The 14,517-nt window shown below is 39.2% G+C and overlaps 1 long non-coding RNA gene across 4 annotated transcripts in view; it reads right to left on the minus strand.

The window, feature by feature from the left end:
* The window catches only part of LOC140468876 (uncharacterized), a 415,386-nt gene that overhangs the window by 369,360 nt on the left and 31,509 nt on the right, over nt 1-14,517 (minus strand). For 2 of the 4 annotated variants that reach the window (XR_011955865.1, XR_011955862.1), the window contains exons 3-4: nt 7,222-7,248; nt 6,347-6,452 (exon numbers count right to left, since the gene is read on the minus strand). This is a non-coding gene — a long non-coding RNA (uncharacterized lncRNA). Of the gene's footprint in view, nt 1-6,346; nt 6,480-7,221; nt 7,249-14,517 lie in introns of all 4 variants that reach the window. The other 2 variants (XR_011955866.1, XR_011955863.1) reach the window with 1 other exon arrangement.

Raw genomic sequence — 14,517 nt, forward strand, 5'->3', positions numbered from 1 at the left:
GTTAAATTGGGTAGCTTTCTGTCGGGACAATTCCATTCTCCAAGTTTATCTGTCTGCTTCATACTTCTACGCTGGTGTGTACAATCTGTCTTCCTTTTGCTTCAATAAAAGATTCTCGCTCTTAAATCATGTCCAAATAATTTCACACACTCTGCTCTCATCTCTTCCTCATCTGAGAACCTCGATAAAGTCCCCATTCTTCTCACCTTCCATTGCAGCCACCTCTTATTCAATAGACCATCCGCTACCATTTCTGCCAATTCCAGCTTAATGCCACCACCAAACATACCTTGCCCCTGTCATCCCTTCTCAGCATTTTAAAGAGACTGCTTTCTCTATGACACCCTTGTCCCCATCTCAGTCATTCCTAATACTATTCCCAATGACACGCTGCTATACGAGTCAGAGAGATGTACAGCATGGAAACAAGCCCTTTGGTCCAACTTGTCCATGCCAACCAGATATCCTAAACTAATCTCATCCCATTTACCAGCATGTGGTCCATATCCCTCTCAACCCTTCATATTCATATACCTATCCAGAATACTTTTAAAATGTTATAATTACACCAATCTCCACCACTTCTTCTGGCAACTCATTCCATCCATGTACCACCCTCTGCATGAAAACGTTGCCCCTTATGTCCCGTTTATATCTTTCCCCTCTCAACCTAAACATATGCCCTCTAATTCTGGACTCCCCCCATGCCAGGGAAAAGACTTTTGTCGATTTACCCACTCCATGATTCTGGGTAATCCAAGATGGAGGTTGACAAAAAAAAATGCGGCTTGAAGAGCTACTCCTTTCTTTTTTGAGAATTTGAGGTGTTGGAGCTGATTTCCTTGAATTCCAGGAGCAGTAATTATGGTTTTATAAACTATTGCATTATTTTGTATCTTTGGGGAATAAAAAGATCAAAAAAACAAGGAAGAGAGACAATGGTCAGTGAGAGAGTTAGACAGGGAGAGAGAGAGAGACAAAGTATAGATATGCAACCAGCATTCCATCTGACTATTTTTGTCCGTCTGCAAGAGTCACAAGGTCCATGTGCGAACCTAACTGGAAGTGGATGCTGCAAACAACATGCCAACCAGATCACAGAGTGCACACAACCTTGAGGAAGCATTGCATGCAACATTGAATAGTTACAATCTATATTAATAACTCGGATGACAGAAGTGAATGCACTCTTGCCAAGTTTTCAGATGATACAAAAGTAGGTGGGAAATCGAGTAGTGAGGGTGGCACGAGGATTCTTGAAAGAGATAGAGACATGTTAAGTGGGTGGACAAAACTTGGGAGGTGGAATATTATGTGGGAAAATGTGAGGTTATGCATTTTGTCACGAAGAAAAGAAGAGCTGAATGTTATTTGAATTGGGAAAAGATTTCAGAAATTTGCATCATTGAAGGATTTGAGGGTCCTTGTTCATTAATCACAAATATCTGGCATTCAGCCAAAAGGCTGTGGAGGTCTGATAATGGGTGAGGCATGTGGACTGTTTGCCCTTCATTTGACAGGTAATGGAGGATTAAACATGGGGATGTCTTGCTAATGCTATAAAAGGCACTGGTTATCCCAAAGTTGAATTACTATGAACAGTTTTAGTTCACTTGTCTAAGAAAAGATGCACTAGCAATGGAGGTAATCCAGAGAAAGATTGATCCCAGGTATAGTGCCTATGAGGATTTTCTCTGGGTGCTTCAGTTTCCTTCCACATTCCAAAGATATGCAGGTTAGGTGGATTGGTCATGCTAAGTTGCCCACAGTATCCAGGGTCAGTGTTGGGACCACATCTTTTCACTTCATACATTAATGATCTAGATGTAGGAACTGAGGGCATTCTGGCTACGTTTGCAGACAATACAAAGATAGGTAGAGGGACAGGTAGTATTGAAGAGGCAGGGCGGCTACAGAAGGATTTGAGCTGAAAATGTGTTGCTGGAAAAGCGCAGCAGGTCAGGCAGCATCCAAGGAACAGGGGAAATCGACGTTTCGGGCATCAGCCCTTCTTCGGGACAGGTTAGGAGAGTGGGCAAAGTAGCAGCAGATGGAGTACAACGTGGGAAAGTGTGAGATCATGTACTTTGCTAGGAAGAATAGAGACAGGACTATTTTCCAAATGGGGAGAAAATGCAGAAGTCTGAAGTGCAAAGAGATTTGAGAGTTCTAGTCCAGGATCCTTTCAAGATAAACTTGCAGGTTTATTCAATAGTTAGGAAGGCAAATGCATTGTTGGCATTTATTTTGAGAGGACTTGAACATAAAATCAGGGATGTGCTCCTGAGGCTCGAGAAGGCTTTGGTCAAACCACATTTGGAGTATTGTGCATAGTTTTGGGCCCCATATTTCAGGAAGGATATACTGGCCTGGAAAAAGATCAGAGGAGGTTCACGAAAAATGTCCCAGGAACGAAAAGCTTAACATTTGAGGAACATTTGAGGACTCTGGGTCTATATTTGATGGGATTTAGAAGGGTGAGGGGGACCTAATTGAAACTTAGAGAAGTCTGGACTGAACAGATGTTGGGAAGATGTTTCCATTGGACAGTCTGGATGCAAGGGTATGGCCTTAGAGCAAAGGGAAGACTTTTTAAGAATAGAGATAAGGAGAAACTTCTTCAGCCAGAGAGTGATGAATCTATGGAACTCACTGCCACAAAAGACTATGGAGGTCTGGTCATGGAGTATATTTAAGACTGAAATAGTATCAAGGGGGTTAAGGGTTGTGGGGAGAAAGCACGAAAATGGGGTTGAGAAACTTATCAGCCATGATTGAACAGCAGAGCAGACTCAATGGGCTGAATGGCAAAAGTGAGGACTGCAGATGCTGGAAATCAGAGTCTAGATTAGAGTGGTGCTGGAAAAGCACAGCCGGTCAGGCGGCATCCGAGCAGCAGGAAAATCGATGTTTCGGGCAAAAGCACTTCATCAGGACTTAAGGCAGGGAGCCTCTGGGATGGAGAGATAAATGGAAGGGAGTGGGGCTGGGGAGAAGGTTGCAAAGAGTACAATAGTTGGATGGGGGTGGGGATGAAGGTGATAGGTCAGAGAGGAGGGTGGAGCGGATAGGTGGGAATGAACATTTGGCAGGTAGGATAGGTCATGAGGATGGTGCTGAGCTGGAACGTTGGAACTGGGGTAAGGTGGGAGGGTGTGGAATGAAGAAACTGGTGAATGTGGACTTCTATTGTACTCTTTGCTACCTTCTCCCCAGCCCCACCCCCCTCCCACTTATCTCTCCATCCTGGAGGCTGCTTGCCTTCAGTCCTGATGAAGGGCTTTTACCCAAAACGTCAATTTTCCTGCTCCCAATGGGCTGATTGTCCTAATTTCTGCTCCTACGTCTAGAATCCCTACAGTGTGGAGGCTAGGTGATTTATTATATTTAAAATGGAAATAGATATGTTCTTGATTGTTGGGGGTGGGGGGGGGGTGGCAATGGTTACAGTGAGAAATCAGGAGATTGGAGTCTCGAAATTTATCAGCCATGCTTGAATAGCAAATTCGATTGGCTGAATGGCCTTTTTCCTCCGACATCTTATGGTCTCCTGGATTTGTAGTTTGGATGAATTAGATATGGGAAATGCAGGGCTACGGGATAGGGTATGGGGTGAGTCATCGTAGGATGTTCTTCAGAAAGTCTCTGTGGACTTGATGGGCCAAATGGCCTGCATTCCCACTGTAACGATTCTCTGATTCTAACATTCACTCCGTGTACTTTCCCCCAAAGCAACCAATTAAAGGCTCCAGGAAGAGTTCCATCACCAAGATCGGTGGACAGGCTGTTGACGTTGGACAGTCAATCAAAGGCATCCCAGTCTCAACACAGTGGCAGGATATCATGGCAACAAAGGGAAGGGCATATCAAAATGGAGACACCTTCTCTTCAAATATTTCAGAGTTAAAATGGCCTTTGGAGCTCGAACACCACTGTATGGGCTGGGGATCCTATCTATAGAGAACAGTATGTTTGCCCAATTTGGGCAAGTAAAGAGAGAGTCTCTGTGTTTACCTGGGCCATTGGTCCCATTCTGTGTTGCTAGAAGAGTCATCCTTAGGCAGGGAAATACCAATTTGCTTCTGTTAACTAGACTGAATAGGCTTTTAATTGGGTCCATTGGCTATGTATTACTTTCAGGTGTACCCTCCTCATCGTGACATTAGGAAACCAGCCAGTGTTTGAGGATGAGTGCAGAATGAGCATGCAGGCTTCAAGTGTGAATTCTACTCGACTGCTGTTAGTTCCAGTCTCAATAGGGGCTAAAAATTACCTCTACTGCCTACCTAGAGTACCTTTGTCCCTAAGATGGTGACATCATACACTTTTCACTGTACTCCTGCAGGGTAAAAACAATCACTGCAGATGCTGGAAACCAGATTCTGGATTAGACTGGTGCTGGAAAAGCACAGCAGTTCAGGCAGCATCTGAGGAGCAGGAAAATTGACGTTTTGAGCAAAAGCCCTTCATCAGGAATACAGGCAGAGTACCTGAAGGGTGGAGAGATAAATGAGAGGAGGGTGGGGAGAAAGTTGCATAGCATAGAGTACAATAGGTGAGTGGGAGTGGGGATGAAGGTGATAGGTCAGAGAGGAGGGTGGAGTGGATAGGTGGAAAGGAAGATAGGTAGGTAGGACAAGTCATGGGGACAATGCTGAGCTGGAAGTTTGGAACTGGTGTGAGGTGGGGGAAGGGGAAATGAGGAAAATGGTGAAGTCCACATTGATGCCCTGGGGTTGAAGTGTTCCAAGGCGAAAGATGAGGCGTTCTTCCTCCAGGCATCGGGTGGTGGGGGAGTGGCGGTGAAGGAGGCCCAGGCTGTCCATGTCCTCGGCTGAGTGGGAGGGGGAGTTGACATGTTGTGCCACAGGGCGATGTGGTTGATAGGTGTGGGTGTCCCAGAGATGTTCCCTAAAGCACTCTGCTAGGAGGGGTCCAGTCTCCCCAATGTAGAGGAGACTGCATCGGGAGCAACGGATACAATAAATGATATTGGTAGATGTACTCCTGCATCCCTGTACTTAAGTACATGTGACAATAAAACCTAAATCTAAAGGCCAAATCTAAATCCATTTCCATGATGTGTACCTGGAGCTCTGTGGGAAAAAGTGAACACGACAGTGTGACATGTTGATTTGGCATGAAATAAGTCAATGCCATCAACCATATCCAACACCCTGTGACCACATTTGCACCTATAATGGTATTGCATTTCTTGACCAAAATGTTAAGTTATTCACTCAGTCAATTTCTACAAACCTATTGATCATTATTTGTTCAGACATGAGCAGGAGGGATAATATAGATAAAGAACTTAAAAGCGAATAATATGGATAAGGCTCAGATGGCATGAGTGTGACTTGGGCACTCCTGTTGCACAAGATATTAACTACAGCAACCCTAACCCTGCTGAAATGGTTCTGTATCCCTTACCTCACCTCGCTTCCAGCATTCCATAGAAGCTAATGAAATTTTACATCCAAATTTAAATTGATAGACTCAATTAAGTAGTCAATTCATTTAATTAGAAGTGAGTAGAAAATTAATCAAAATGATTAGATTTGCATAACACATTGTAAAAACACTTCGAGAAAAGTTTGATAGGCATTTCAATATATAGGAGAAACATGCCAATAACAAGGTTATAAGAGTTTCTACTGTATCATGTATCATTAGTTGAGACACTTCGTAGCAGTTTAAAAATGCTGTACATACTTCTGAAACCATAAAATGCTGAAACATCTTATAAAGGATTGCATGCATATGTAGATTTCATTTAGTTTATTATCCAATCTACCTTTGAATTTCATCATAGGAAACAGACTGAAATCTGTAGAATTACTGGGAATTACTGATAGAGTCCAGGAAGGATAGATTGCTTCATACCTCCCTCCAGGGATTTGAACACTAGAAAGAAAAACTGGTTATGCTGCAATAAGCCTTTTGTTTTTCAAGTTATTCTATTAGTGATATGACAGGAAATCATTATTAGAACTATAGAGCAGCATTCAAATTTCATTGAAGCGCTCTAGAATTGGAACTGATTGATGTTTATCTGAAATAAGCCACATTGATTAAACTGGCAAATGTCAGCCCAGTTTCTCAGTGTAAACAGTTAATGTTAGTTTCCAATCCCAGTAGTTGAATTGCGCCCTATTTCCACTGAAAGTTATATAGTGATTACAGGATTTCCTGATTCACGAGAGCCTACAATAATAAAAATTTCACAATTGTTCCAACTAAGGAGGAGACTCTTGTTCCCATCATGTCTGTGTTGGCTCTCTGCAGAAGAAATTAACCAAATGCTACTCCTCTGATTTCATCTTGGTAACCCTGCCATCCTCACCTTGTCTGACCTGCATGTAACTCCAGACCCACAGCAATGCAGTTCACTCTTAACTGTCCTCTTGGCAGTTAGGGATGGGCAATAAATGGTTGGCAATGTCAAGATCCTGTAAGATAAACAAATAAATGGATTTCTGAAAAAAACATCAAGTAACATAAACTACCAATTTCAAATTAAGGAAAGTCCTGCAAGTATTATAATTCTAACATAAAAATGAGGAAAATGGCTTAATACTTCAAATTGCACAGCATAGAACATTCAGAACATCGGTAAAGACAAAATATATCAAGAAAGTAGTTCACCTGTTTTTTTCCTTTTTAGAAATTGTGCATAGAACCTACATTTTTCATTTTTTAATAGCGCAGATAAGTTCAAAGACCAAACCAGTTGCATAGCATGTCAAAGGTAGATTATGTTGCATATTCATAGTACCAAACATGTATTTCTACAAGAGTAAACAAATAACATTCATAATAATAAGAAACAAAAATAACATACTGATAACAGGCTATAACTCCAAAATTTTCAATGTGCTTTTGACATCCTGCTTCTTTTGTGATAAGCTGGGAGGGCGGTTTCTGCTGTTGGCAGGATTACACAGTCATTGTGTAAATTGCTCAGATATTGCAGTTAGTGCAACTCTGCTGGTAGCCTGAAAAATTTGCTTGTGGATACATCTCATTTTGCACCGTCCATTTGAAACTTCAAGAAAAAAAAAACTCTTGATAGTCACAAGAAACCTCTGAATGAAGGTTAACTTCTATTTATCGTTTCAGAGTGGCCGACTGCCCCTGACTGCTGCAAGGAGCTTTTCATTTCAGTTTGATATTGAAACTTCTGGCATCAAGAAAAAGAAAATCATGCAAGTATCTCACCTCCTGGCTTTCCATTCAAGGGTGAATCTGAGAAAGAACATATCTCTGGTCAGTAATCAGAAGACCAAAGTGACCAATAAATTTGGCTCATTGTCATAAGACTCATTAATAGCTTGGATTTTTTTTAAACATGTCAACAGAAAACCCCTTGACATAAAACTTGCACCTCTACTAAACCGAAGTGAACTGAACTTGTAAGAAAGATGATTTTCCAGAAGTTCAAATGGTTGAATGCCCATCTTCAAATTTGGAAAAAGGCTTTGTAATTTCTGCAGGCAGTACAATATTGGGCTGACTGTGGGCATTCATTTTAAAGACATGGGATTTTCTCCCAAGAGAATCACAACCAAACATCCATTAATTCTGCTAGTAATGAAGTTACTATTTTCTCATAAAATTAGTTCATCTTGTTCATGATGAACAGGACTCTCAAAGTCATTTAAGAGACACAAAAGTCAAAATTTAACACTTTGCACAAGTCAAAATCCAACTTTGATCGGGACAAAAATATAAGGTGACAAAGTAACTTAATTGGTTGTTTCAGAAATAATTGGCTAATAATTCTTTAGATTCTCCTTAGACTCATGGTGGTGCCACAGGGTTGAAGAATTGCCTTTGGTTTTACACCCTTGTTCTAGAAAGGGAATAAAAATAAACCCAATTACAGGCCATCCAGTTTAACCTGGTAGTGGGGAAGATTTTTGAAACATTAATTTGGGATAATGTTAATAGTCACTTGATTACATGCAGATTAATTAGTAAAAGCCACAACCTGATTTGTTCAGGTCAAGCCATGTTTCAACTCACTTGCTTAAGCTTTTCAATGAGATAAGATTTTAACAGGAAAATAAATGCAAATAAAGATAAACTATTTCCACTGGTTGGGGATTCTAGAACTAGGGGGCATTGTCTGAGATTTAGGGCCAGACCATTCAGGAGAGATGTTAGGATGCAATTCTACACACAAAAGGTGATCGATGTTTGTAACTGTCTTGCATAAATTACTCTGGACTCTGGATTAGTTGTTAATTTTAAATCTGAGATAGATAATTTCTGTTAGGTGAAAGTATTAAGAGATACTTATGCCAAAGACATGTAGGGAGTTAACCACAGATTGAAATTGATCTCACTAAGCAGTGAAACAGGAATAGCCTATTCCTTTTTTAAATATTCCTACGTTCCTAACAGAGAAAGTTAATGGTGAGAGTGATGCTATTAATGTGGTGAACATGGACTTCCAGAAGGCATCTAATGAAGTGCCACTCAACAGGCCTCTGAGCACAGTTAGAAGTCGCGGAATTAAAGGGACAATATCAACAAAACTTACTAAGGGTGAGACAATGTCAAAGAATTTTACAGCAAGGCAAGTGGTAAATCAGCCTCTGGTATGTGCTGGCTCTCTGAAAGAAACCCAGTTTGTCACATTATCCTGTTCTTTCCTCATAGTGCCACAACACTTTTCTTTTTGTGTAGGGATTCCAATTTTCTTCTGAAAATTATTGTTGAAATCTATTTCAGGTAACCTTTTGAACAACACATTCCAGATCATAAACAGTCACTGCATAAAAAGGAATCCTCAGTTCTCTCCGAGTTATTTGTTAATTATGTTAAATCTGTCCTCTGGTTCCTGACCCATTTAACGTTAGAAACTTTTTTTCCTTATCCACTCTATCCATATCTATCGTAACTTTGACTATCTCTTTTTATTTTAACTTGAACAAATCTGCATTTTGATAAATAATTTTACTGTCTCTACTCTCTCCACATATCTGACATCCCATATCCTTGGTACCATTCCAGTCAATCTATGCCCTCTCCGAAGTTTTGACTTATTTTCTAATAAGTATTCCTTTTAAAGAATATGGGGCAAGGGCAGATACATGGGAGTTGTGTCATAGATCAACCATGATCTCCCCCAAAATGGGTTAAATGGTCAACTACTCTTCCTATATGTGATGCCATGCATTGAACGCACTGCCCTTTGAGGTCTACCTGATGTTCTTTCTCTGTATTACTGAAAATTGCTCCCTTTCAATTTTCTCTACTGTTCCCTTTTGAACTTTCCACTATTGCAACTGTTTCCACAATATTCTCAGGCAGTTCATTTCAGTTATTTAGCAAAATAATTGTTCGAAACTCATTTTATATTGATAGCACTGCAAGGCAGATTCAGAAAGCACCATTTGTCAAGCTGGTTTATCATTATTTAAACGTGGTGTTGTAATAACTTTCAAATGATCAACATTTAGTTGTACATAATAAATCAGACTCATCCTTAAGTCATGGAACCTAAAGGTCCATTGTGCTCAGTTTGTGCCATTTTTCATTGAAAAGCAGCTGTATCAGAAAGCCATTAATTTTAAAGTCTCATTCTGTATCTTTTGGAATACACTGTGTAGCAAAAATGTGGATGTTTCCCATCCAAAGATTCCCACACTTATTTGGCCCAGATTTCAGGATGCTTTCAAAAGCTGGGAGTTTTCCAAGCAGTCATTAAAAAAAGTCCAAGATTTCCCAATCAGCAGAACATCAACAACAAACAGCATAAAACTCTAATCCTGAGTGACCTATATAGAAACATTTGCTCATTAATTTAATTTTTTTCTCCCTTGGCATATTCCCAGAATACACCCTTAAAGCAACATGTCCTTAAATCTTCCAGGAATTAAATTCCAACACGCTTGATGATCAATACTAAATGAAGAATGTTAGATAGAAATTATCCCCAGATTTGTTCATGGTTTAATAAAGAGATGCGGCCAAGGTACAAGACAGCACTAGCTATGAAAGTGTATTGGGATGGAAGCTTAATTTATAAATCATTGCTTTAAAGTATAATTAGAACTGTTTGATAAGTCCCTCAAGATGATGTTATTAAGAATCTTTGGCTGTAGTTGTTCCACTGACTGGCCTCTGTGGAACACTGAGCACCACAATGTTGCAGTGTGTCACGCACTGGACAATCCTGGGTCAGAGGTCACAGGCATTAGTTTGCAACAACAGCAGCTTTAAAGGTATAAAAACAGCGAGTGCTCAGAATCATTGCACACTGTTCTGGGTGTTGGGTTTACACATCCAGTTTGCTCAGCAGCCAGCTGCTGTAGCAAGTCTAGCCACAGATTAAAAACACTCATGTGTTAAGAATGAAAACAAATCTCTGCTTATGTGTTACCCTACTGCAGAAACACAATATGAGATTCTCATCGTATGGATCACAAATTTCACCTCACTTTTCATTAAAAGCTGAAGCCCTGTGTACTGCTAACTCACTTTGTTTTCCTGTTCTCTTCTATTTCAAGATTTGGATGGGGCTGGAAAGGGAAGGGACTTGTCTGTTTCAGAGGATCTATTTGTTTGTGAGCTTGCCTGTGGACTTCGCTAAAATAATAAAATATAGGTCCAGAATGGGTGGGTCTCATGGGGGATGGATTGGGTGGGTGGTAATTGGGTGATCTGGCTACATGTTTCACTTCCACAGCATTGTCTGTTCTTGGTTAGCCCTGGAAGTGGTCATCCATGGTTGATTTGAAGTCATCCATGACTATAGGGTAGTTCAGGGTATCAAAGTTATCTACTGACACTCACAGTTGTGTTGTGTTTTACTTTTTCATGCATTGTCACTGTATAATAACATTGTACATTGTTATTATTATTTACTTTATGAATGAGGAACTTGAGTTTTGTTTCCAGGTACATGGATGGGATAGGTGTGGAAGGCTATCGACTAAACGCAGGCAAATCGGACTAGATTAATTGTGAAAAGTGGGCGGCATACACAAATTGGGCTGAAAGGCCTGTTTCCATGCTGTAGACCTCTACTCTAGCATGGTGATACCGAAACAACTTAACATCACTCCTGCAGGTTCTTGTTCTTTATTAAAACCTATAAACTGTCCATTAACTAAGTAAATGGATGGAAATTAGCTGAAGACTTCCAAGACCGATCACAAATGAAGTAAAAGGTACCTGTCTTGTCTCTGCTATGAATGTTTGGCAAGAACAGTATTTCTTGTCAGCTCATTTTGATGTAAAAAATGTTTAGTTAATGCAAAGTAAACGGCCTTGATAGATGACGAGCAATGTGGCCATAATCTACACTATCTCACAATGTTCTCTTACAACTGATCCTGGATTTCATGTCAGGAAATCAACATGTTCTAAGATTAGAATACGTAGATTTCTAACAATTGCTTTCAGCTTAGTAATTAATCTTGTACGTGCTGCAAGAAATTTGTTCGAGCAAATCTTGAAAATACTACTGAGGAGATGATTCTTCATGTTAATTATTTTCCCAAATTTCGACTGATTTGGTGTTTTGAATGTTGTTCCAAAAAACTGGTACAAATCCTTCCACTGGGCTCCTCTATGGATCAAGTCAGTCAGACCACAGTGTTTAGTTTTATTGACCCAATCTGGATTCCATAGTTCCCCAGAGACAACAGGAACGTAAGGGCTACAGGTATTACCATTTTTTAACCTTTATGCTACAGTAGCAGCTCATCAAAGATTAATTTAAGATGCAATTTTGTATGTAGCTTTTGCAAAGGAGCATACAAGTCAATACTATTTAACTAAACATTTTGTTTAAATGTAAAGCTTTAGAACCCAGCTCTTTGACCAAGCATTCAGTTTGCACCATTTAATATTTCCTTCTTTGGCTTTCCATTGATTTTTATCAGATGTTACTATGATGTGCCCTGGGACTATGGTCTCAGTTAATTGTGCTGCATGAATGCAAGTTTTTATTGTTTGATTTATTTATCTGTACACAAACATGCTATGCCATTTATTGCATAAAATCAGATGAATTTCAGTGCATGTCACAAATCAATAGCCCGAATTTTGATATTTACAAATACTCATCTTCATCTTGTTCACCAAGTTTTGGATTTTAGCCAAAAGAAGTACGAAATTTCAGCTATTAATATAAATACTTTTAAAACGTAGGTTAAACAAAGAACTTACATTTAGAAGCCTAACGGGAGATGGTGTTATGGTCAGTTTACTGGCCTAGTAATCCAGAGACCCAAATTATTGCTGGAGAACATGAGTTCAAATCCCATTGTGACAGATTATGGAATTTCAATGTAATAAAATTCTTGCTTAACTAATGATGAAAGTGTAACCATTGTTGATTGTTGTGAAACCCCATCTAGATAACTGTTGCCTTTTTGAGAAAGAAATTTGTAATCCTTACGTGGTCTGGCCTACAGACCATCTCAATCCTGTTGCTGCTTAACTGCCATCTGAAATAACTCAGTCAGTTCAATGGGCAATAAATGATCAAAAATAAAAATAATCCACAACCTCCAAAACATCCCAAAACACTGCACTATTATTAAGTTACTTGTCATATTTAGTTACTGCTTCTACATGAGCAAAACTAGCTTTGGGTGTATGAACAAGCAAATCGGATAATCGGACGTTTGTTCTGTTCTATTTCTAATGTTGATCAGAATGCAAGAAGCCCTCCTGGCTCTTCTGTCAGTAGCACTCTCAAACCTTTATTGCATGGTTTGCAAGTAGATAGAGGTTTTCATGTGATCAGGTGAAAAGAGGGTTATTTGAGGTTGTCTAATCACTCAAAAACATATACTGCTTGAGTCCATGACTTTTTTTTACATAAGAAATGTTTAGTTATGACACCAGATCTATATACATACAAGATCTATATACATACACTCACCTGAGTGTAGTGCTTCAGATCTCCTGAGACATTATTATATCTTCAGTATGTATCAACTCAGGAATCTGTTCCCCTGATACAAATCCAAACTGCATTCTGGATCCACCAGCAGATCATGAGGAATCCCACCACTGTTATCCAACAGAATAGTTTAATATTTTCCAGTAATGTTGTTAACCTCATTGCTGTACAAACAGTGCTCTGCTTTAGCAGTCCACCTGAAGTACAGCACATCTGACAGTACAGCTGGCTGTCAGTGTTACCGTCAGTGTTACCAGCACTGTCAGTTCAGTTGATGCACTGGAGTTGGATTTGAATGCACAACCTTCTGGTATGGATGTTACCAACTGAAATTAAACTGAGAACCTGACAGAAAGCTTTGATGAATTAATAAAATCTGATTTCTCTTTCACAGAATAATAAAGTATGCTTTCTATTCTCTCTTTTAACTAAACAAAACGGTGTTTCTATATCAGAGATATTTCCACATTTAAAGTGTTCCTCTTTGTAGCAATATTGCTCTTAACTTTATAATCTTGTTGATATATATTAAATGTGGATTTATTCAGTTCAGTTGTATTAGTTACTCACTGCACCTATTAAGGAAACAAAATCTGAGCAAAATATTTCAATGCTGTATATTTACAAAAACATATGCCACCAAAATTAAGTATCAAGAGGATATTAACAATGCAGTTTTAAATAGTGGTGCATTTATCCAATTTCATCACTGAGAAATTTTAGATAATGTTTGGATTAAATATAAACCATCATTATTAAAGGTCTCTGTCAAGAGGGTAGATTTAATCCAACAAAATATATAAATATTAGCAGTAGCACATATGATGAAGGATTAACAAATAATATTGAGAATGATGTAGCTGTAAAAGTCAGGCTCAATGAGCTCTCGTTTTATTTTAGGTTTAAACTATTGATTACTCCAGATTAGATTGGGCTTCAAATGTATTTTTGATTTTCATAAATAGTGACATCTGTGTGATGGAATGCAAGGTGCCCCTTTACATTTGTGTCCTGCTGCATTACACATCTGACTGTCTATTGATCATAAGGCTGGCATCAAAAGCAATGAAGTTAATTATAGGAAAACATTAAACTATTCCGTTGGATAACAGTGGTGGGATTCCTCATGATCTGCTGGTGGATCCAGAATGCAGTTTGAATTTGTATTGGGGAAACAGATTCCTGAGTTGATACAGACAGATATTACGTACAATGGATGTGGAAACATCTGTGAAGAAGACAGACTTAACATCTCAAGTAGAATTTAGCATTTTCTCCATCTTCCATTTCCCCAGTTCCAAGTGACTATAATTAAAATGTAAAATATTAGTGTGTGCATACAAGCCACATGCAATTCCACAGTGGGGAAACTGTCCATTGATAGAACCTTCCAACATTCAATAACCTTACGTTTTAGATCCCTCTTTTTCTTACCATAATAATGCAGTTATGGGTGGGCTATAAAAAGTCTCCTGGTCAAACAGGGAGGGTCTGCATCACAACCAAAGCTTTTCTGCCCAATTCCATTGCTATTTAAATAAAATGTAAGAATGAAAAAGTGTTTTTCAAATTTAGATTTCACTATTAAG

This window comes from Chiloscyllium punctatum, chromosome 48 (assembly GCF_047496795.1).
Source record: "Chiloscyllium punctatum isolate Juve2018m chromosome 48, sChiPun1.3, whole genome shotgun sequence".
Taxonomy (NCBI): Eukaryota; Metazoa; Chordata; class Chondrichthyes; order Orectolobiformes; family Hemiscylliidae; genus Chiloscyllium; species Chiloscyllium punctatum.